Below are 19,138 nucleotides of genomic sequence, written 5' to 3'. Positions count from 1 at the left end.
TCCAGTAAGTTCTGTTCTCAAGAAATCCATGTGTTCTGTCCTAACTGTTATTTTAAATGTCATTTCATGTGTTTTCAATGTTGTGGTATGAGTGATTTGTTTTTCCAGTTATTATTGTGTTTATCGTGTATTGTATTGTGTCCAGACTCCAGCCTAAACTATGCCTCTATTCTCGAAGTTACGTCAGTTAAAAACCAGAAAAGGATTGCTCGAGGAAGCAGTTCCTGTCCCGCCTAGGGACAGTCCAGGTCATTTTATGTATCATAAGCATGGCTTAAGTGCCATAATATATCTAGACTTATGGGTGGATTACACCAAGGAATTAGAAGAGAAATATAGATGGCCCGTATCAGGTACATGGGATGCCGAGTGCATCATGCGAGTAGAAGAAGCATTATGGAAAAAGAAAGCCAGACAGTCCCAGAAAGATGCCATCGAGTTATGGCGCAAAGAATCTCACAGAAGAACCGAAAAAGAAATCAGAAAGACAGAATTAAGTAGGGAATCCTCAGAAAGAGCCCAAGAAAGGGAATTAATCGAAGTAGGTGAACGAGTTATAGCCGAACAGTCAGACAGACAAAGACATGCCCTTATTAAGGGTATGTATCCTCTTCTTGCCGAGGGCTTGCCGAAAGCAACCCCGGAAGCACCATGTAATTTTCCGCCGCCATTAGTTCCGATTAAGTTACGTCACAAACCGACCGCAGCTGATATTTTTCTCTCGTCCTATTTGGATGACACAGTCCCAGCATATGCAAATCCTGTTCCGCCAGCTCCCGTAAATAATGTAATTCCTGTTCCTCCAGCCACCGGGGCATCCGTTACAGCACCTGTTACGGTACCCCCGGTCCAGCCTACAGTACATGTACCCGCTACATCAGTCACTCTCCCAGCACGTACGATACCCGCCGACGATTCTAGTCTAGGAGCCGTGGGGGGAAGTCCTCCTGGAACCCCGCCTCAACCCAGACGTATAACGTTACTCGAGCTACATGCACGAGCGTTACAGCGTTCGCCCAAACTTCAGTCAGTTGCAGATATCAAGCGAGCCCTTACCGAATGCCGTTATGATCCAGTCCCAGGTGATGATGATATGGTCCTGTATTCATTACGTGTAAGACGGGTGACCGAATATTTGGACACCCTACCGAATATGAAAGGATATCTAGACAGAATATATCGTTTCATCCGTACAGGGGTAGATCCAGAAAGTATTGGCGACGCCATGGCTCAAAGAAAAGTCGAGACTCAGCTCATGCTTTTGAAGTTTCTAATTAATTGTTTAATAAGGGAACAAGATTATCCGGATAAAGATCCGGAAGAAATGAAAGTCCTGACCAGGTGGAGTGACCATATAGCCGAGGGAAGACACAAGACACAGAACTGTATAGAGAGTATGTACAAGAAAATCCGTAGGGAAATAATAAAGTTACACGAGAAACGAGAAGCAGCACAAGTAACCGAGAAAGAAGACAACTCTTCTACTGAAGAGGTAGACGACGAGAATCCCTCCAGAATACCGTATGTAGGTAGAACTAGACTTCCCGACCGACATTCACGCCTAGAACACAAGAAAGTTTTCCCTCCTCCAGCACCAGAACCAGGTTCTCTTGAGCAAGTATTTCAAGCTACCGATCACATTCTGAAATCACGAATCGGTTATAGTGAACTTAGTACCATGCATGAACAAGAACTAGCCCGATCAGCAGTCCGATGGACTACTGATTCTACCACTTTTCCAGACGAAATAGTGGCACAAATGTTTCTGAAACTGCCCCCAGCCGAGCAGCGACTGGTGGGTATGTATATGATCCAGCACCTCATTACACTGTATGAGGGACAGCATTCTGATCCAGGTCCGTTACATGATGTTCTGAACGAGTTACTCCAGTATAGATGGAGAGGTCTAGGTACTGATTTAATTAGTATCATTCTAGAACAGCGCCACAAATATCGAACGTATCTGAATCCGCATTTTGTTCGTGTCCCACCTCCAGAAAGGAAATCATTGTACATAGATAGACAGCATCCGTTACGAGAAGTACACCCAGTTAGGACAGCGGGTGGTGATCTAGAACGAGTATTTGTTTACACCCCTATCACAAAGATGGAACTCTTAGAGATGAAAAAGTTAATTCCCTGTCACGACAAAGATCCAGCAGGGTTCCATCGAGAATTAAAAGACATGCTCCGTATGGGAGAATACACGTATCCTGATATCATTAAAATGTTAAAGGTCCTGTTGCCCGCAGGGGTATATGAAAAACTCAAGGAAAAAGAATGGGAGGTGGGAGAGAAAAAGATAGATTGGACAGCTCTAGAAGCTGAAGATACTTCACGAGTACCAGGTAACGGTCTTGGGGGTAAAGTTAAAGAATTGCCCGAGTTATTGATACAGGTTTTGCCAAGGTTATTAGCAACGAAAAAGGAAGATTGGGATGCAATCTCAGCTTGTAAACAGAAACAGGATGAAGACACTAGTGATTTTTATTCTAGATTTGAAAAATGTTTTATTATTAACAGTGGTCTGAAAACGAGTAGTGAATCGTACCCTCATCTTTTTGTTACCAAACTAGTCGAGAATTCAAGTCCACAAGTTAAAAATCGAGTATTGAAAGTCGAAAGTAGCTGGCAAGCTAATACTCCGTCACAGATGTTACAAATGCTCCAGTATCACCAGAATAGAATCAGGGAAGAGCAAGAACACGAAAGGAGACGTATGAAAGACACGAAAATGAAAGTACTAGTTGCACAATCTGTTCCACAAGACAGTCAGAAGAGGGTCCGAATCAAGCCAGTCATCCTGCAGCTCCAGTTAAAGGGACTTGCAATTACTGTAAACAGCCAGGTCATTTTATAAACGAGTGTGCAGTTCTGAAACACAACATAGCTACTGGTAAAACTAAAGAAAGACCACGTCCGCCTAGACAAGAACAAGTTTCACAGACTTCTCAGCCACCCCAGAATGCACAACAGACAGTTCCAGCACCGCAGCCTATCGCTGCAACACAGCATGTTACACAGCAGATGTACCAGTACGCACAGACAGAGTATCCAGATTATCAACAGTATTCATGAAACAGCCTAGAGAGGGAGGTAGGCTTGCCTCTCATCGAGATACCTGTAGATCAAGAGGGTCCCTATGTACACAGCCAAGTATTAGGGAAAGACAGAAAGTTTTTGATTGATACAGGGGCAAGTAGGACTACTATCAGTCATGACGAGGTTCCAGGGGCTCCGCTCTCAGGCTCTAAAAATGTTTCCCTTGGATTTTCAGGAAAGTCGATTGTTAATGAAATTTCGAAACCAGTTACTCTAGAAGTCGGTCCATTGTCCCGAACTACTGATTTGTTACTTACGAAATCATGTCCAGAAAATTTGTTAGGCATTAAGTCATTAAAAGAATTAGGTGCAGTAATTTGCTGCTCCCCAGAAGGGGTCCGATTGTTTCTGAGAGACTTTAAAGGTCATTATGTATTACGTGATTTTGATCCAAGATTATTGAATGTACCACAGCATTTATGGGCGCAAGGTCCAACTGATGTAGGTTGTATGCATATCACACCCCATCGTGTGACTCTCAAGCAAGGTATAGTTTTGCCACGAATCAGACAGTACAGATTGCCACCTGAGGCTGTAGCAGCCTTATCCAAAATTATTGACAAGCTTATTGCTCAAGGAGTGGTTGTAGAAACTGACTCCAATGTATGTAATTCTCCTATCATTCCAGTCCTGAAACGTACTGATCCAAATGCACCTCCAGTATATCGATTAGTGATTGACCTTCGAGAGCTTAATAAATGTATCATACCCCAGTACCCAGTAGTCCCAGATATTTCTTCCCTATTGACAGCCATTGATTCTGAAGCTACATTCTTCACAGTTATCGATCTCAAGAACGCATTTTTCAGTGTCCCCATTCATCCAGACAGCCAGTACCTTTTCGGTTTTTGTTTAAATGGAAGGAGCTATAAATTCACACGAGCTCCTCAAGGTTTCACAGAAAGTCCTAGTATTTACAGTCAAGCACTTAAGAGACAACTAGACAATATTCACATGCCAACTGACACTGCCCTGCTCCAGTATGTCGATGATCTACTGATCACAGCCCGTTCTGAACGTGACTGCGAGCGTGCGTCACTTACAGTTCTGTATTTTCTGGCCGAGCAGGGGCACAAGGTGTCCCCTTCCAAATTACAATTCTGTGTCCAGCAAGTGGTATACTTAGGACACTTACTGTCCAAGTGGGGTAGGCAGTTGACACCAGACCGTATCCAGTTAATAGCGAGTCTTCCACAGCCCAAGACACAGAAGGAGGTACGAGCTTTTATTGGCCTCACTTCTTATTGTAGACAATGGATTCCTCAGTATGCATTTCTAGCCAAGCCACTGATACAGTTAACGACACAGGAGACAGCCGTATCGACTGTCCTCTCTTGGATCCAGGAACATACACTTGTTTTTAATGAGTTAAAGAAAGCCTTATGTCAAGCACCTGTTCTAGCGACACCGAACTACAGTAAGCCTTTTACACTTTTTGTCACAGAACGTGATGGTACTGCATTATCTGTTCTCACACAAGATCAGGCAGGACAGTACAAACCCTGTGCTTATTTCTCGAGCACATTAGATCCAGTAGCCCAGGCTCTGCCTGCGTGCCTCAAGTCAGTTGCAGCCACAGCTCTAGCTATCAGACAAAGTGATTCCATAGTGTTAGGACACTCCCTGACAGTACAAGTTCCACACTCCGTGGAAGTTCTTTTAAACCGAACACAGACTCAGCACTTGACCATTGCACGCTTAACAGGTTATGAACTGACACTGTTCCAGCCACACATAGAAATCAGACGCTGCAACATTCTAAATCCTGCCACACTGTTACCGTCAGTTACTTCAAATCCTGCCACACATGACTGTGTGGAAGTTGTTAACACTATGACAAAGCCAAGACAAGACCTGACAGACATTGCATTACCTAATCCCGACCTGACACTTTATGTGGATGGTTCATGTATGAGAACGAATACAGGAGAACTAGTAGCCGCGTATGCAGTGACTACTGAAACTGAAGTTATAGAAACACATCGTATTGACACCCTGTCTGCTCAAGCAGCAGAGCTAGTTGCTCTGACCCAAGCCTGCATACATGCTAAGAACCTGAAAGTAAACATATATACAGATTCACGTTACGCATTCGGAGTGGTACACGACTTTGGAGTGCTCTGGCAGGAGAGAGGTTTCATGACTTCTCATGGAACCAAGATTCAGCATGGTCTCCTCATTCAAGCTCTGTTAGATGCAATACATTTACCGACAGCTATCGCTATCATGAAGTGCAAGGCACATACGAAAGTTACTGACATCATTTCCCAAGGTAACGATCTAGCAGATCGAACAGCCAAGCTTACAGCTCAGACCCCAGACATTCCAGTTAACACGACACAGACACTCACTCCAGATCCGACTACCTGTATGACAGTCAAGGACCCTACACAAGATGTCATAGACATACAGTTACACGCGACTCCCGAAGAAATCAAGAAATGGTCCGAACAAGGAGGGGTCCAGACAGATCAAGGATGGTTGACGAAGGGAAAAGCCACATGGTTTCTCCCCGACTCTATGGTTCCAGTCATTATTAATACCGCACATAGTCCAGCACATCTAGGAGAAAAAGCTATGTTAGACAGTATTCAGAACCTTTGGTTCAACAAGCACTTACGAGCTGCAGCCAAGCAGAAAGTCCGTACCTGTATGATATGTTGTCAGTTCAATCCAGGTAAAAGTGTCCCGGTGGAACAAGGTGGATTCCAACCTCCTGACCACCCTTTTGAAGTCCTCCAGATGGATTATAATCAGATGGAGCGATGTCGAGGTTTCAAGTATGTCCTCGTAGTTGTATGCGCTTTGTCCAGGTGGACAGAAGCATATCCAGTTCCAGATTACACAGCCGCGACCACTGCCAGGCAGTTGGTTCGTGAGTTCTTTCCCCGCTATGGACTCCCTAGGGTCGTGTATTCAGATAACGGCCAGCCATTCTCATCTGAGCTCATGAAACATGTTTCCCTTCTGTTAGGGTACCAGTGGAAGTTCCATTGTGTGCGCCATCCTGAAGCAGCCGGTCTCGTAGAGAGACATAATCAGACTTTGAAGGTCCGCATTGCAAAAGTATGTAGGGAAAAAGGTGTAGACTGGCTAGTTGCCCTGCCAGTTGCTTTATTTTATATGAGGATGGTTGCACATTCCAGATCAGGTCTGTCCCCGTATGAGGTCGTATTAGGCCGCCCCCCAAACATGTGGGGTACACCTAGACCCCGCAGTATTACAGATGTTTCCAGTAATATGCTGACAGATTACCTAGCTTCCTTGATGTCTGCCCTACACTCTTGTCGTTCACAGGTTGCCGCCGCATTTCCAGACAACACCGAGGTGAAACCACATGAAGTCGTTCCCGGTGATCATGTGTTTGTCCGAAATTTTGATCGTTCAAGTCCGCTGGAGCCCCGCTGGAAGGAGCCTCGCATGGTTTTGCTAACAACAAGGACCGCCGTAAAACTTGAAGGCAGGAAGGGGTGGGTCCACCTGAGCCATATTAAAAAGTTCCATGGATTACGAGAAAATACTTTTGCTAAGGACTGCCTTATTCCTAAAGACTGCCTAAAAACAGACTCTGAACTCAAAGTTCCCCTGTTAGAGAAAACTCCGCAACAGGAGTATAAAGAGAAACTCAGGTCTAGTAAAATAAGTCAGCCAGTTTAATTGTCTAAGTCCCTCTCGGGTGAAACGGTTAGACAGGTTCCTGACATGTATGAGATAGACCCCCATAGTGAGAGAGTTAGTCAAAACTCTAAAAGATGTATTATTGTTCTAAGTTTCTTGTTATTTTTGAGTCTTATGGTTACCTGCACAAGTTATGCTTTACATTTATGTTTTCCAATTTCACATGTACATATGTTTTCTAATGCACAGTAGAGCACACATTTAGTGATCTGCCTCCTCACGAGCTATCCTATCGTCTTGCTATGCGAAATAACACATTCATTAGAATGTTACACTATTCACACCAGACCAGCAATGCCACTAATTGTTGGGTGTGTGGTCGACTCCCCCCTTTCCAGATACCGAAGGGAGTTCTGCCACTCTTTCCTTATCCATTTTCACATAATGGTTTGTGTGGAGCATGGTCCACGTTAACGTCATCCTCCAATGATATGTCCCTTCTGAATAGAACATGTTTTCCAGACAAGCAAGGTCTCTCCCATAGAACAGGGTTAGATCTAGAAAATGAAGTATATGATTTGGGTAATTATTCTTCGAATTTCATGGTCCTGAATGTTCAGTCTGATACTACTCCAGATTTGCCTGCTATTTCAGTACTACCAGTCAAAGGCGAATTATGTGTCAGAAAGAATGGTTCCGCACATGTAGGACATAGTGATTGTACTATTATTGTCGAGTATAGTGACAGTGGGAAATCTATTTTCAAAGCCTCACGTCATTCTTATTTTGTTTGTGGTCAGTCCGCATATGTTCGTCTGCCCCTCGATTGGGATGGAACATGTTACATTGCCTTCCTACTGCCACCAGTTTTTCTAGCCCCATCTGATTATCACAGACACACACATCTAGTAAACGTCAGACATAGAAGGGAGATCGAGTCCCCAATTGTCGATCAAACTGAAACTACTCTAGAACAGTATCAAGACTTTAATAAAGGTTTCTTCTTCTTTATAGGACCTATCCAGAACAGTAAGTTAATACGTAGGTTAACCAGAACCCTTGAAGCAGTAGTGAATGAGACTACTTCTGCTCTAGGTAACTTAACTGAAGAGCAATCTGCTATGAGATTTGTAGTGCTCCAAAATCGTGTCGTTCTTGACGTCATAGTGGCCGATAGAGGAGGAGTATGTAGAGTCATCGGATCTAGTTGCTGCATTTTCATTCCTAATAACGCGCCGTCTGTTTATTCAGCTATAACCAGACTTCATAAAATTGCCCATCAGTTACACCAGAATCCAGGCACCTGGACATGGTCCGGTTGGCTCTGGAGTATTATATCCGCCTGGGGATGGAAAGTATTGTCATTCCTAGGTATTGCAGTAATGATCATATTCAGTTGCTGCCTCTGTATACAATGTGGCCCTGCGATTTGCGGCATGTGTGCTACCTCTTGTATTCCTAGTCCTAAATCCCGTTCCAAGACAATTCGAGACGAGCAAATGATGCTATATGAAATGATAGATGGTATCATGAATATTGATGTTTCCTGATGGAAACGTAGGGCACAAGGAGGGAATGTGGAAAAGTAAATTTTGCCATGTTGTATGTGCCTACGTGTTCCCCATCTTATGTTATATATGCATGATCGATATGCATGTATTCCCCTCTGATCGATTAAAGACGCAATTATAGTTGTGTCCATCTCTAGTATGCCAGTTTCCAGTCTTCGTGAAAACAACGAATATAGGCCTATGTAAACCTACGTTGCCACATTTCACAGTGTGCACGTTAATTCATTGAATTGTCCCCGTTTCTAGGCCTCAAAAAGGCCCGGACTCAGATTCAGCTCCTGTCTCCTGAACCCTCTCCAAGGAGCGATACAGCACCCACCTGCATCCCTGACCCTTCGCTTACTTCATGCCTCGCAGTGCCCGGCCCGGCCTGGCTCTGCCTCCCAGTCTGCCAAGAGTATGTTATGTTTCTAAGTTATCAGTCCAGCCCTCCTTCTCTGCATTCCAAAGCTACTGAATCGCATCAATAGTTTCCGTCATGGTCTAGCCTTTATGTCTCCAAATAAGAGAAATACTGTATTAATATTCATAGAATATTCCTCGCACACGCAATACATGTAGAATTATGCATGCACCAGTCTTAGTGTCTATTAGCCTTTGCCCTGATAACTTTTGGATTCTATCAATATGTACTCCAAACACCAGATACCAGATATGCCTTGGGTACATGTCGCTCTGACACTCCAGACTTTAGTCTCCTCTTCTAGCGCAGAAGTCATAGCCCCCAGTTCTCCCTGGTAACACGTCATTGCCCGTTTGCGCGCACCACTAGGTTAGAGGTCCCAGCTGCTCAGGTAGCCCCCTCCATGTTTCCGCCCCGTTTATGACATATTCTGTTACGTTTACATCACATGTCGATGTATACGCCCTGTACACGCCTTCTTGTTACATCATTTTGCCCTTATCTTTCGCGACTGCTACGAGTCACGCCTACTGCTACGCCTACTGTATTGAATGTAATGCAATTGTTTAAGTATATATACTGTGAACTGTTACAAAACGCCAGCCAGCCTTATTCCCAGATCCTGCCCCCGGCAGCTGCCTTCATTCTATTCCCGTACAGGCTGTCCTGTTCCTGTCCTTTATGCCTGATTAAAGCCTGTCGACTCAAGATACCTCGAATCCTGACTCTTATTTATTGAGCTATCTGTTTTATTGATTGTATTGACAAATAGTACCGGTAATTAATTATTTATTTACCACAGGGTTAGGAGGAGGGTGTTGTTGAGGTGTTCCTCTGTGACCTTGCTCCAGTTCTGTCGTGGAGGGCGCGGGGTGGGCCTAGGGACAGAGGTGGTGGTGAAGGTGAAACGGACGCAGTGGTGGTCCGTCCAGAGGGAGTGGGTGGTGTGGCTGAAGCAGATGGTGTCCCTCCTGTAAAGAAGGGGTCGAGGGTGTATCCAGCTCTATGGGTTAGCATGTTGACCAGCTGCTTTAATCTGAGGTTGGTGAGGTTGTCGAGGAGAGTGTTGGTGTGGGGGTCATTGTTGTTGTCCAGGTGGAAGTTCAGGTCCCAGAGTGGAATGTAGTCCATGGAGGTGATGACGTGGTGTGCGGCAACATCTGCAATGGTAGTAGTGGGCAGGGGGCAAGGTCCTGGTCATCTGTAGAAGAGGGTGCTGCGTAGCGTGGTCTTGGGGTTGGTCTGGATCTGGAAGTGGAGGTGCTCAGTGCTGAAGTAAGGGCCACTCGTGCTGGATGTAGAGAGTCAGAGGGGGTCTTATATGTGATGGGGAGTCCTCATCCCGGGTGGAGGGTGCAGTCCTTTCTCTGGATCTTGTAACGTTCGGGTATGGCCGTGGCGATGTCGGGGTCGGAGGATGAGTTTGTCAAGGTTTCCGTGAAGAAGGAGACATCGGGTGATAGGGTGTTGATCAGGTCTCAGATTTCTACAGCGTGTCGGTGCAGGGAGCGCACGTTGAGGAGGATGCATGTCAGGGTTTCGGTGGTGTGTGCATCAGGCGGGCCTTCAACAGTAGTGGGAGCTATGGCGATGGTGAAGGATCTGCTGCAGGGTCTGCACCAGTACCCTCCATGGGTTCGGCGAGGGTGTTGAGCAGTGAGGATTGAGTGTGTGGAGGGTGGTCAAGTCGTAGCGATGTGGCCTAGGAGAACCAGGGTTTCTTGTGCTGGTCGCAGTTGGGTCACAGACGGGTGCAGACGAGCTTGCCTTAGGTACGCCTGCTGTGCATATCCACTGTGCGACCGCACAGTGGCCACCATGAGTAGGGGAGGGGGCGGGACTAGTGGAGGGAGGCGGGATCGAGGGCTGAGTCAGCAGAAGGGGCCGCAGGGGCAGTAGTGGCGGGAAAAACCACAGAACAAATGACAAAGGTAAAAAAGGCAACAACAGAGCAAATGATACACACCAATGCCTAAATACAATGAAATTGTATGTCAATGAGGCCACCTGGGCACTCACTGAGATACCGGGCAAAAGCTAAGAGGAAGGTTGCCGCGTGAACACCAGAGACAGGTGGAGGGCTCTATCAGAGGCGCTGCACACAGAGCTCCTGGGGAGAGTACTGACCTGGACCTGGACGTTAGGAGGGCTCCTCAGTAAACTCCTGTGACAATAGCGCCAGTCCCTGCTCTGACTGCTTCAGTAGGTCCAAAGGGTCCAGGAACAAATTCACCTATATAGGTTTGAACCCCTGTTCTGTGGCATAGAAGGAAGCTTGAAAAAGTGTCAGAGGTGTGATTATTACATATGTACCCACAGCTACTACAGCACCAAGACAGCCCTGATCACAGCCCCGATGACATCAGGGACCTCCTAGACTGTGGCAAAATGGCAGCCCTCATCCTCCTGGAGCTATTAGCCACTTTTAACACCATCTCCCATCACACCCTCATCAACAGTCTCTACTGCATTGGGATCAAGGGATTCACACTCAAATGAATCGCCTCATACTTCATTGGGAAAACCCAGAGGATCCATCTCCCACCGTTCACCTTGGAGCCCAACAGGATCATCTGCGGAGTCCCCCAAGAACCATCTCTCAGTTCTACCCTCTTTAATACCTACATGATGAGACACTGAACGCTGCACAACGCTTGGCGCTTTTACTATCGCGCTGTTCTTTTAACGCTCCTTTTGCATATTTTATTTCTATTGTGTTGTTTTTCCCTTGCTTTTAGCTGGGTAGTATTTACGGCCCCCTTACCTGCATTCTAATCGGAAATCACCGCATTTTTCGCGGGTCCGGTCCCGGGTGGTGGGGTAATTTCGGGCGCCATTTTGGAGTGGTGTGGACTCTGAGGAACACCAGCAGTGAGCGGTCTAGCGCTCCTGACGACCAGAGGGATACCTATTTAAGGCGAGCAATTTGGGGAAAGCCCTTGATGAGACACTGAACGCTGCACAACGCTTGGCGCTTTTACTATCGCGCTGTTCTTTCAACGCTCCTTTTGCATATTTTATTTCTATTGTGTTGTTTTTCCCTTGCTTTTAGCTGGGTAGTATTTACGGCCCCCTTACCTGCATTCTAATTGGAAATCACCGCATTTTTCGCGGGGCCGGTTCCGGGTGGTGGGGTAATTTCGGGCGCCATTTTGGAGTGGTGTGGACTCTGAGGAACACCAGCAGTGAGCGGTCTAGCGCTCCTGACGACCAGAGGGATACCTATTTAAGGCGAGCAATTTGGGGAAAGCCCTTGATGAGACACTGAACGCTGCACAACGCTTGGCGCTTTTACTATCGCGCTGTTCTTTCAACGCTCCTTTTGCATATTTTATTTCTATTGTGTTGTTTTTCCCTTGCTTTTAGCTGGGTAGTATTTACGGCCCCCTTACCTGCATTCTAATTGGAAATCACCGCATTTTTCGCGGGGCCGGTTCCGGGTGGTGGGGTAATTTCGGGCGCCATTTTGGAGTGGTGTGGACTCTGAGGAACACCAGCAGTGAGCGGTCTAGCGCTCCTGACGACCAGAGGGATACCTATTTAAGGCGAGCAATTGGGGGAAAGCCCTTGATGAGACACTGAACGCTGCACAACGCTTGGCGCTTTTACTATCGCGCTGTTCTTTCAACGCTCCTTTTGCATATTTTATTTCTATTGTGTTGTTTTTCCCTTGCTTTTAGCTGGGTAGTATTTACGGCCCCCTTACCTGCATTCTAATTGGAAATCACCGCATTTTTCGCGGGGCCGGTTCCGGGTGGTGGGGTAATTTCGGGCGCCATTTTGGAGTGGTGTGGACTCTGAGGAACACCAGCAGTGAGCGGTCTAGCGCTCCTGACGACCAGAGGGATACCTATTTAAGGCGAGCAATTTGGGGAAAGCCCTTGATGAGACACTGAACGCTGCACAACGCTTGGCGCTTTTACTATCGCGCTGTTCTTTCAACGCTCCTTTTGCATATTTTATTTCTATTGTGTTGTTTTTCCCTTGCTTTTAGCTGGGTAGTATTTACGGCCCCCTTACCTGCATTCTAATTGGAAATCACCGCATTTTTCGCGGGGCCGGTTCCGGGTGGTGGGGTAATTTCGGGCACCATTTTGGAGTGGTGTGGACTCTGAGGAACACCAGCAGTGAGCGGTCTAGCGCTCCTGACGACCAGAGGGATACCTATTTAAGGCGAGCAATTGGGGGAAAGCCCTTGATGAGACACTGAACGCTGCACAACGCTTGGCGCTTTTACTATCGCGCTGTTCTTTTAACGCTCCTTTTGCATATTTAATTTCTATTGTGTTGTTTTTCCCTTGCTTTAGCTGGATAGTATTTACGGCCCCCTTACCTGCATTCTAATCCGAAATCACCGCATTTTTCGCGGGTCCGGTTCCGGGTGGTGGGGTAATTTCGGGCGCCATTTTGGAGTGGTGTGGACTCTGAGGAACACCAGCAGTGAGCGGTCTAGCGCTCCTGACGACCAGAGGGATACCTATTTAAGGCGAGCAATTGGGGGAAAGCCCTTGATGAGACACTGAACGCTGCACAACGCTTGGCGCTTTTACTATCGCGCTGTTCTTTTAACGCTCCTTTTGCATATTTTATTTCTATTGTGTTGTTTTTCCCTTGCCTTTAGCTGGGTAGTATTTACGGCCCCCTTACCTGCATTCTAATCGGAAATCACCGCATTTTTCGCGGGTCCGGTTCCGGGTGGTGGGGTAATTTCGGGCGCCATTTTGGAGTGGTGTGGACTCTGAGGAACACCAGCAGTGAGCGGTCTAGCGCTCCTGACGACCAGAGGGATACCTATTTAAAGCTCCCTCTCCCGCGCAGCGGTCTCGCGCAGCGGGCGTGCCTTCGCTGTGCCTGAGTCGTGCCAGAGTCCTGCCCGTCTGCGCCCGTCAGCGCTAAGGAAGCGCGGGTGCCGGCAGAACTCCAGAAGGGACATCATGTCTCTGCCTATTATTACCTATCAATGGGCTGCTCTGCTGGCTATCCGTGATCGGATTTTCAAGTGTAATCTTCCGCCCGTGGATCCTTTGTGCGGTCAGTATCACTGTCCTTGCGGTGTTTGGTCGCTGGATGCCCCTTCTCTAATTTGCTCGTTAGAGCGTCCTTCCCTACATAATCGTAAGATTGATCTACGGGAACTTAATATTGGCAGTCTTAATGTCAGATCACTGACAAAGCACTACCAGGAGATATACGATCTTCTTAAAGATGACTCTCCTGATGTGCTTTTCCTGACCGAAACCTGGTTGCAGGATTCGGATGTTTCCATACTTAATCTGGCTATCCCTCCGGACTATTCTATCTTTACCCTTAATCGGGTTACATGGGGAGGGGGAATAGCCATGGTTGCTAAGAGCTGCTACCCGTGCGAATGGAAGGCTGTCAAACTACCAGGGTATGAAAGGGCTTGTTAATCTATCGCCCACCGGGCTGTGATTCGGCCTTTCGGGCTGCTCTCCCGGATCTTATTAGCATAGAGGCACTGGGATGTGCTAATTTTAATGTGATAGGTTACCTTAATCTTCATTTGGACTGCCCGTCTTTGCCCGCTGTTAAGAGCTTTTTGGCCGATCTAGAGGCCCTGCAGCTCTCTCAGTTGATAGATACTCCCTCGCATAGAGATGGTCACATACTTGACCCTTTCTTTACGAATCTGGAGGGAGTTAGGGCTCACTGTCCCACCCAATTGGCTTGGACAGATCATATGCTGGTGAAACTGACTTGTCCAATATCAGATTCTCATTTTATAGTCCGTGACAGACTCGTCCTCAAACAACACTGGAACAAACTCAGCCTGGAGGATTTTTACCGCCTGCTTGAGGCGGCACCATTAGGCCTTATCACTGAGGTGGATCATGGGTATGACTCCTTCTGCAAGTGGATCTCGGGTGCCCTCGATTCTCTGATCCCCATGAGGTGGACTAAGTGTCGTCGAAACGAGCCTAGTCCATGGTATGACAACACTTTAGTGTCACTCAAGAGAGCTTGCAGACAGGCTGAGAGATTATGGAGGAAAGCGTATGATCCCGATTTGAGTGTTTGTTACCTTGTTAAAATTAAAGCTTATCATAGGGCTGTGTGTAGAGCTCGAGCAGCCTTTTACGCTCATGAGTTCCAGAATAACCCGAACCCCTCTAAACTGATTTTTAAGGTGTTAAAAGAGTTGATGACGAAGAGGACAGCGGGTGCGGAAATCTGCTCGGATTCCCATTGCGAGGGCTTAGCCTCTTTTTTTCGGGAGAAAGCACAGGCCATCTATCGCTCTTTCCCAACGGGAGTGCCTACACTAGAGCGGGTTAGCTGTTCTTTGAGAGACAGTGACTGTCTCATGACTCTATCTCCCCTGTCTAGGGAGGCCTTTGATTCTCTTAGCCTTAAAATCAAATCGGGATCCCCGGCAGATCCGCTGAAACCGGCCCAGCTGATGCAGCTATCATCGGCATGCCGCACTCCGGTGCTCTCCTTGATCAATCTATCACTCTCTTCTGGGAGAGTCCCCTCCAGGTGGAAGCAGGCTGTACTCACGCCCATTCTGAAAAAGCCAACTCTAGATCCACTTAAGCCTGAGAACTACCGGCCTATTTCGTTGCTTCCTTGGGCCACGAAAGTCGCGGAGGCCCATGTGAATACCATTCTGGTAGACCACCTAGCTAGGGCTAACATTCTTGACCCTACCCAGAATGGGTTCCGTGCGGGCCACAGCACGGAGACGGCCCTACTCGCCATGGTCGAACACCTGCGTTCCGTGCTTGATGCGGGTCGAACGGCGGCACTGTTGCTATTAGATCTTAGTGCCGCGTTCGACACGGTCTCGCACGGGATTTTGCTTCAACGACTTGAGGAGGTGGGGGTCACAGGCTCCGCCATGTGCTGGTTTCGATCTTTTCTTGCTGACAGATCATTCCAGGTCACGATTCCGCCCGGTAAGTCGAAAATCCATCCGCTAGACCTGGGGGTCCCACAGGGGTCATTGCTGAGTCCCACTCTATTCAACCTATATGTGAGTCCGCTGGCTGCGGTCGTCAAGCTGTGGGGCCTAACGATGGTCTCATATGCTGACGATACGCAGCTGGCGGTCATGCTGAGTGGGGACTCAGATATGGAGGCCCTCAGGTTCTGCGACGGCTTACAGGCGGTGGCCAATTGGATGAATGCCAACTGTCTCCAGTTGAACACCAAGAAGACGGAGGTCATGGTAGTCGGCAAGCAGGCGGGGTTGTGGGGCGACAGGTGGTGGCCTTCGGAACTGGGTCTGATTCCATCTCCAGTTCTGGAGGTAAAGAATCTGGGGGTATGGCTTGATCCGTCTCTCGTTTTCATATGCCATACCAAGAAGGTGGCAGCCTCTTGCTATGGCATTATCAGAGGACTCAGGCCAATCCTTAGGTTCTACAATGCTCCCACCAGGCAGCTGGTGGTTCAAGCAGCAGTGTTGTCCCGGCTAGATTATGCCAACTCGCTTTTGGCTGGGATCAACCAATCCGAACTTTCTCAACTACATCGAGTTCAGAATGCGGCAGCCAGAGTAGTGCTGGGCCTCTCAAGGCGTAGTTCGGTTGCTAAATCTTTACACTCTCTTCACTGGCTTCCGGTACACCAGAGGATTAGATTCAAGGTTTTATGCCTTGCATTCAAAATCCTCAAGGCTACATCTCCTCAAATCTTGGAGAATCTGCTCATACCATACGTCCCTCTGCGAGCCCTCAGATCTGTGGGTCAAAATGTGGCTGTTGTTCCGCGTTTTAGACTTAGTAGAGCTGGTGGCCGCTCTTTTCGAGTCTTAGCGGCTAATTGGTGGAATTCTCTCCCGGTGCATATTCGAGCTATGGATAATCTTCTTCTGTTCAGACGGGCCATCAAAACTATTTTATTTGTTTAGCCCTTTTGCTGTATTCTATGATCCCTTGGGTCTCTGCGGTGTTGTGTTGTTCTGATCATGTCAAAGCGCCAGGACGCCCCTTTGCTGGGGCAGCTGTGCGCGTTACAAATAAAAATAACATAACATAACATAACATAACATGACCCTGTGGGCCTACACTGTCAGATTGAACAAACTCAAAATCATCTCCTACATCGACCACAATCAGCTCATCTTCTCACTGTCCGCAGACCCCTGCACCACCAGAGCCAACTTCCACAGATGCATGATGAACGTTGCTGACTGGATGAAGGACAACTGTCTTTATCTCAACACAAATAATACGGAAGTCCTTAACTTTATGAACAACATCTCACCATGGAACAATACATTGTGGCTCACGGAACTCGGCCCACTCCCAGCCCCTTCAAACTACACATTCAACCTTAACATCATACCTGACAGAAAGCTATCCATGAAGAAGCAGGTCAATGCAGTTGGAACTGCCTGCCTACGCACTCTTAGCATGCTCAGCAAGATCTTCAGGTGGCCGCCAGTCAACACCAGATGGACCTTCATGCAGGCACTCATCCCCAGCTGGCTGGACTATTAAAAGACACTCTACATAGGAATCATTGCACATCTCCTGAAGAGACTTCAGGGAAATCTAATATGCAGTAGCAAGACTCATCCTCAACCTCCCCAGAAGGACCCATATCACACTCACATCACACTCAACCTTAACAAAATACACTGGCTCCTGATCAAGAAGAGATGCTAGTTCAAGATGCTGACCCACTCCCACTAATCCCTGCATAATAAAGGACCAGCATACATCAACAAACGCCTGTCCTTCCACCAGCCAAACAGATACCATATATCTACTTTCCTGCTCCTCATAGACAGACCCTGAATCTGCTGAACCAAATAACGGAGGATGCTCCTTATTGCACCTTCTGGTCAAGACATGGAGCAACCTTCCTCTGCACCTCAGGATCACTCTGTCACTCCAGCAATTCAGAAAAGATCTCAAGACCTGGATGTTCAAATGAGCAAACTACCACGCAGAAGTTGATATCTCCAATGCCTCAAGACCCTTAGAGGTGATTTGATGTGCTTTAAAAATGTCTGATTGATTGATTGACTGATTGACTGATTGAGGCAGAAAAACTCCATACCGTGGTAAATACCCCAAAGTAGATTATTCATAATTATGACTCATAGTTGTATTTTGTATATGTTTGTTTGGTTGGAATTTAGCTCAGCACTCATAATCATGGTGGCCTCAGTACAATTTGGTATTTACTCAATAAATGAGCAGTACATAATTACATCAATATATTTCTAAGCGATGGCGCCAGCAACCAGAGATGTGCTCCCAGTCAGACACAAAGGGTTCAGCCACATCCTGTGAACATAACTGTGAATATAAATCAGGTATTCTGTGCCCCACCCCCTCTGTGAGAGTATAAATGCACGCCCTGAGCATGAGATGTGCAGAAGACCCAGGCAAGTGATCCAGATTAGAGACTTCATCACCCTACACCTTACTCTTCTAGCACCATGAGGGCCTTCCTTGCAGCTGTGACCATGCTCCAGGCACTGATAGGCGGGGGTAAGATGGTCATGCTCTTGTACAGTCCTGATTGTTGTGACTATACACAAAGGCGTTCATAGATATTAAGCGAGCAATGATCAGGACAGGGCCTTTCCCTCTTTTTTCATTTTTTATCTCAATTTAGATTACCCTTTAAATGCCAGGGAACCCCTTCCCCACAAACTAGGAGGGGCAATAGGTAAAAATAATTAGAATGACCTGTATTCTTTAGGGGTTATTGAACTGTACCTTAGGTTCTTCTTGAAGTTCGGCCAGGCTGGACCTTGCTAAGGTTTTGAGTTCTGTACCTTGGGGCTTGTCCTGCTAGCCTTACTATGATAATGCAATCTAATGACCTCATAGCAGTTTAGTACTTTTTTACTTTTTTAATGAATGTTAATTATTATTAACATAATGAGGATTGTGTTTTCAATATTGATCATACACATTGCAACAGGTGCAATGGAAGGTTGATCACAATCATCTTCAAGGCACCTGTTGACATGGTGACCATTAGATGATTACCAACATATTTTTGCAAGAAAGTTGATTGTAAAATGGAGGTTAGCTGCTGGCAACAGAGAAATAACAAAACCAGCAATGTCACCATACCCTCTTACAACAGTGCTCTCTTTTGTCCCCAGTGTCTCAGAAGGAAATGCACAAACACTTACAGTGCATTCTTGGAACCATGTGTCACCCAGAAGCTTCTCTGTAGAATTATTTTTTTCTGAATTATTGCATTTAGATGCTATTGGAATAGAGCAAGTGGTCAGAACAAGAAAGATGCTAACTTTCCACACTGTGTCTTGGACTAATCAGCGTTTTTCTCCTTCTTTCATGTCTTGTTACAAATGTGAGAGAGAGTCTTTAAAAACTCAAAAACTGCACCAATGTGTATAATAGCTACATTGGAGCAGATTTCAGATTTTTATGAAGTAAAATAAAATATCCAAGAATACTGCTTGAATCCTGTGATATTGATATGATAT

This window comes from Lissotriton helveticus, chromosome 4_1, assembly GCF_964261635.1.
Source record: "Lissotriton helveticus chromosome 4_1, aLisHel1.1, whole genome shotgun sequence".
NCBI lineage: Eukaryota > Metazoa > Chordata > Amphibia > Caudata > Salamandridae > Lissotriton > Lissotriton helveticus.
The sequence above is the reverse complement of the archived record's forward strand: the minus strand, read 5'-3'. Positions refer to the sequence as shown.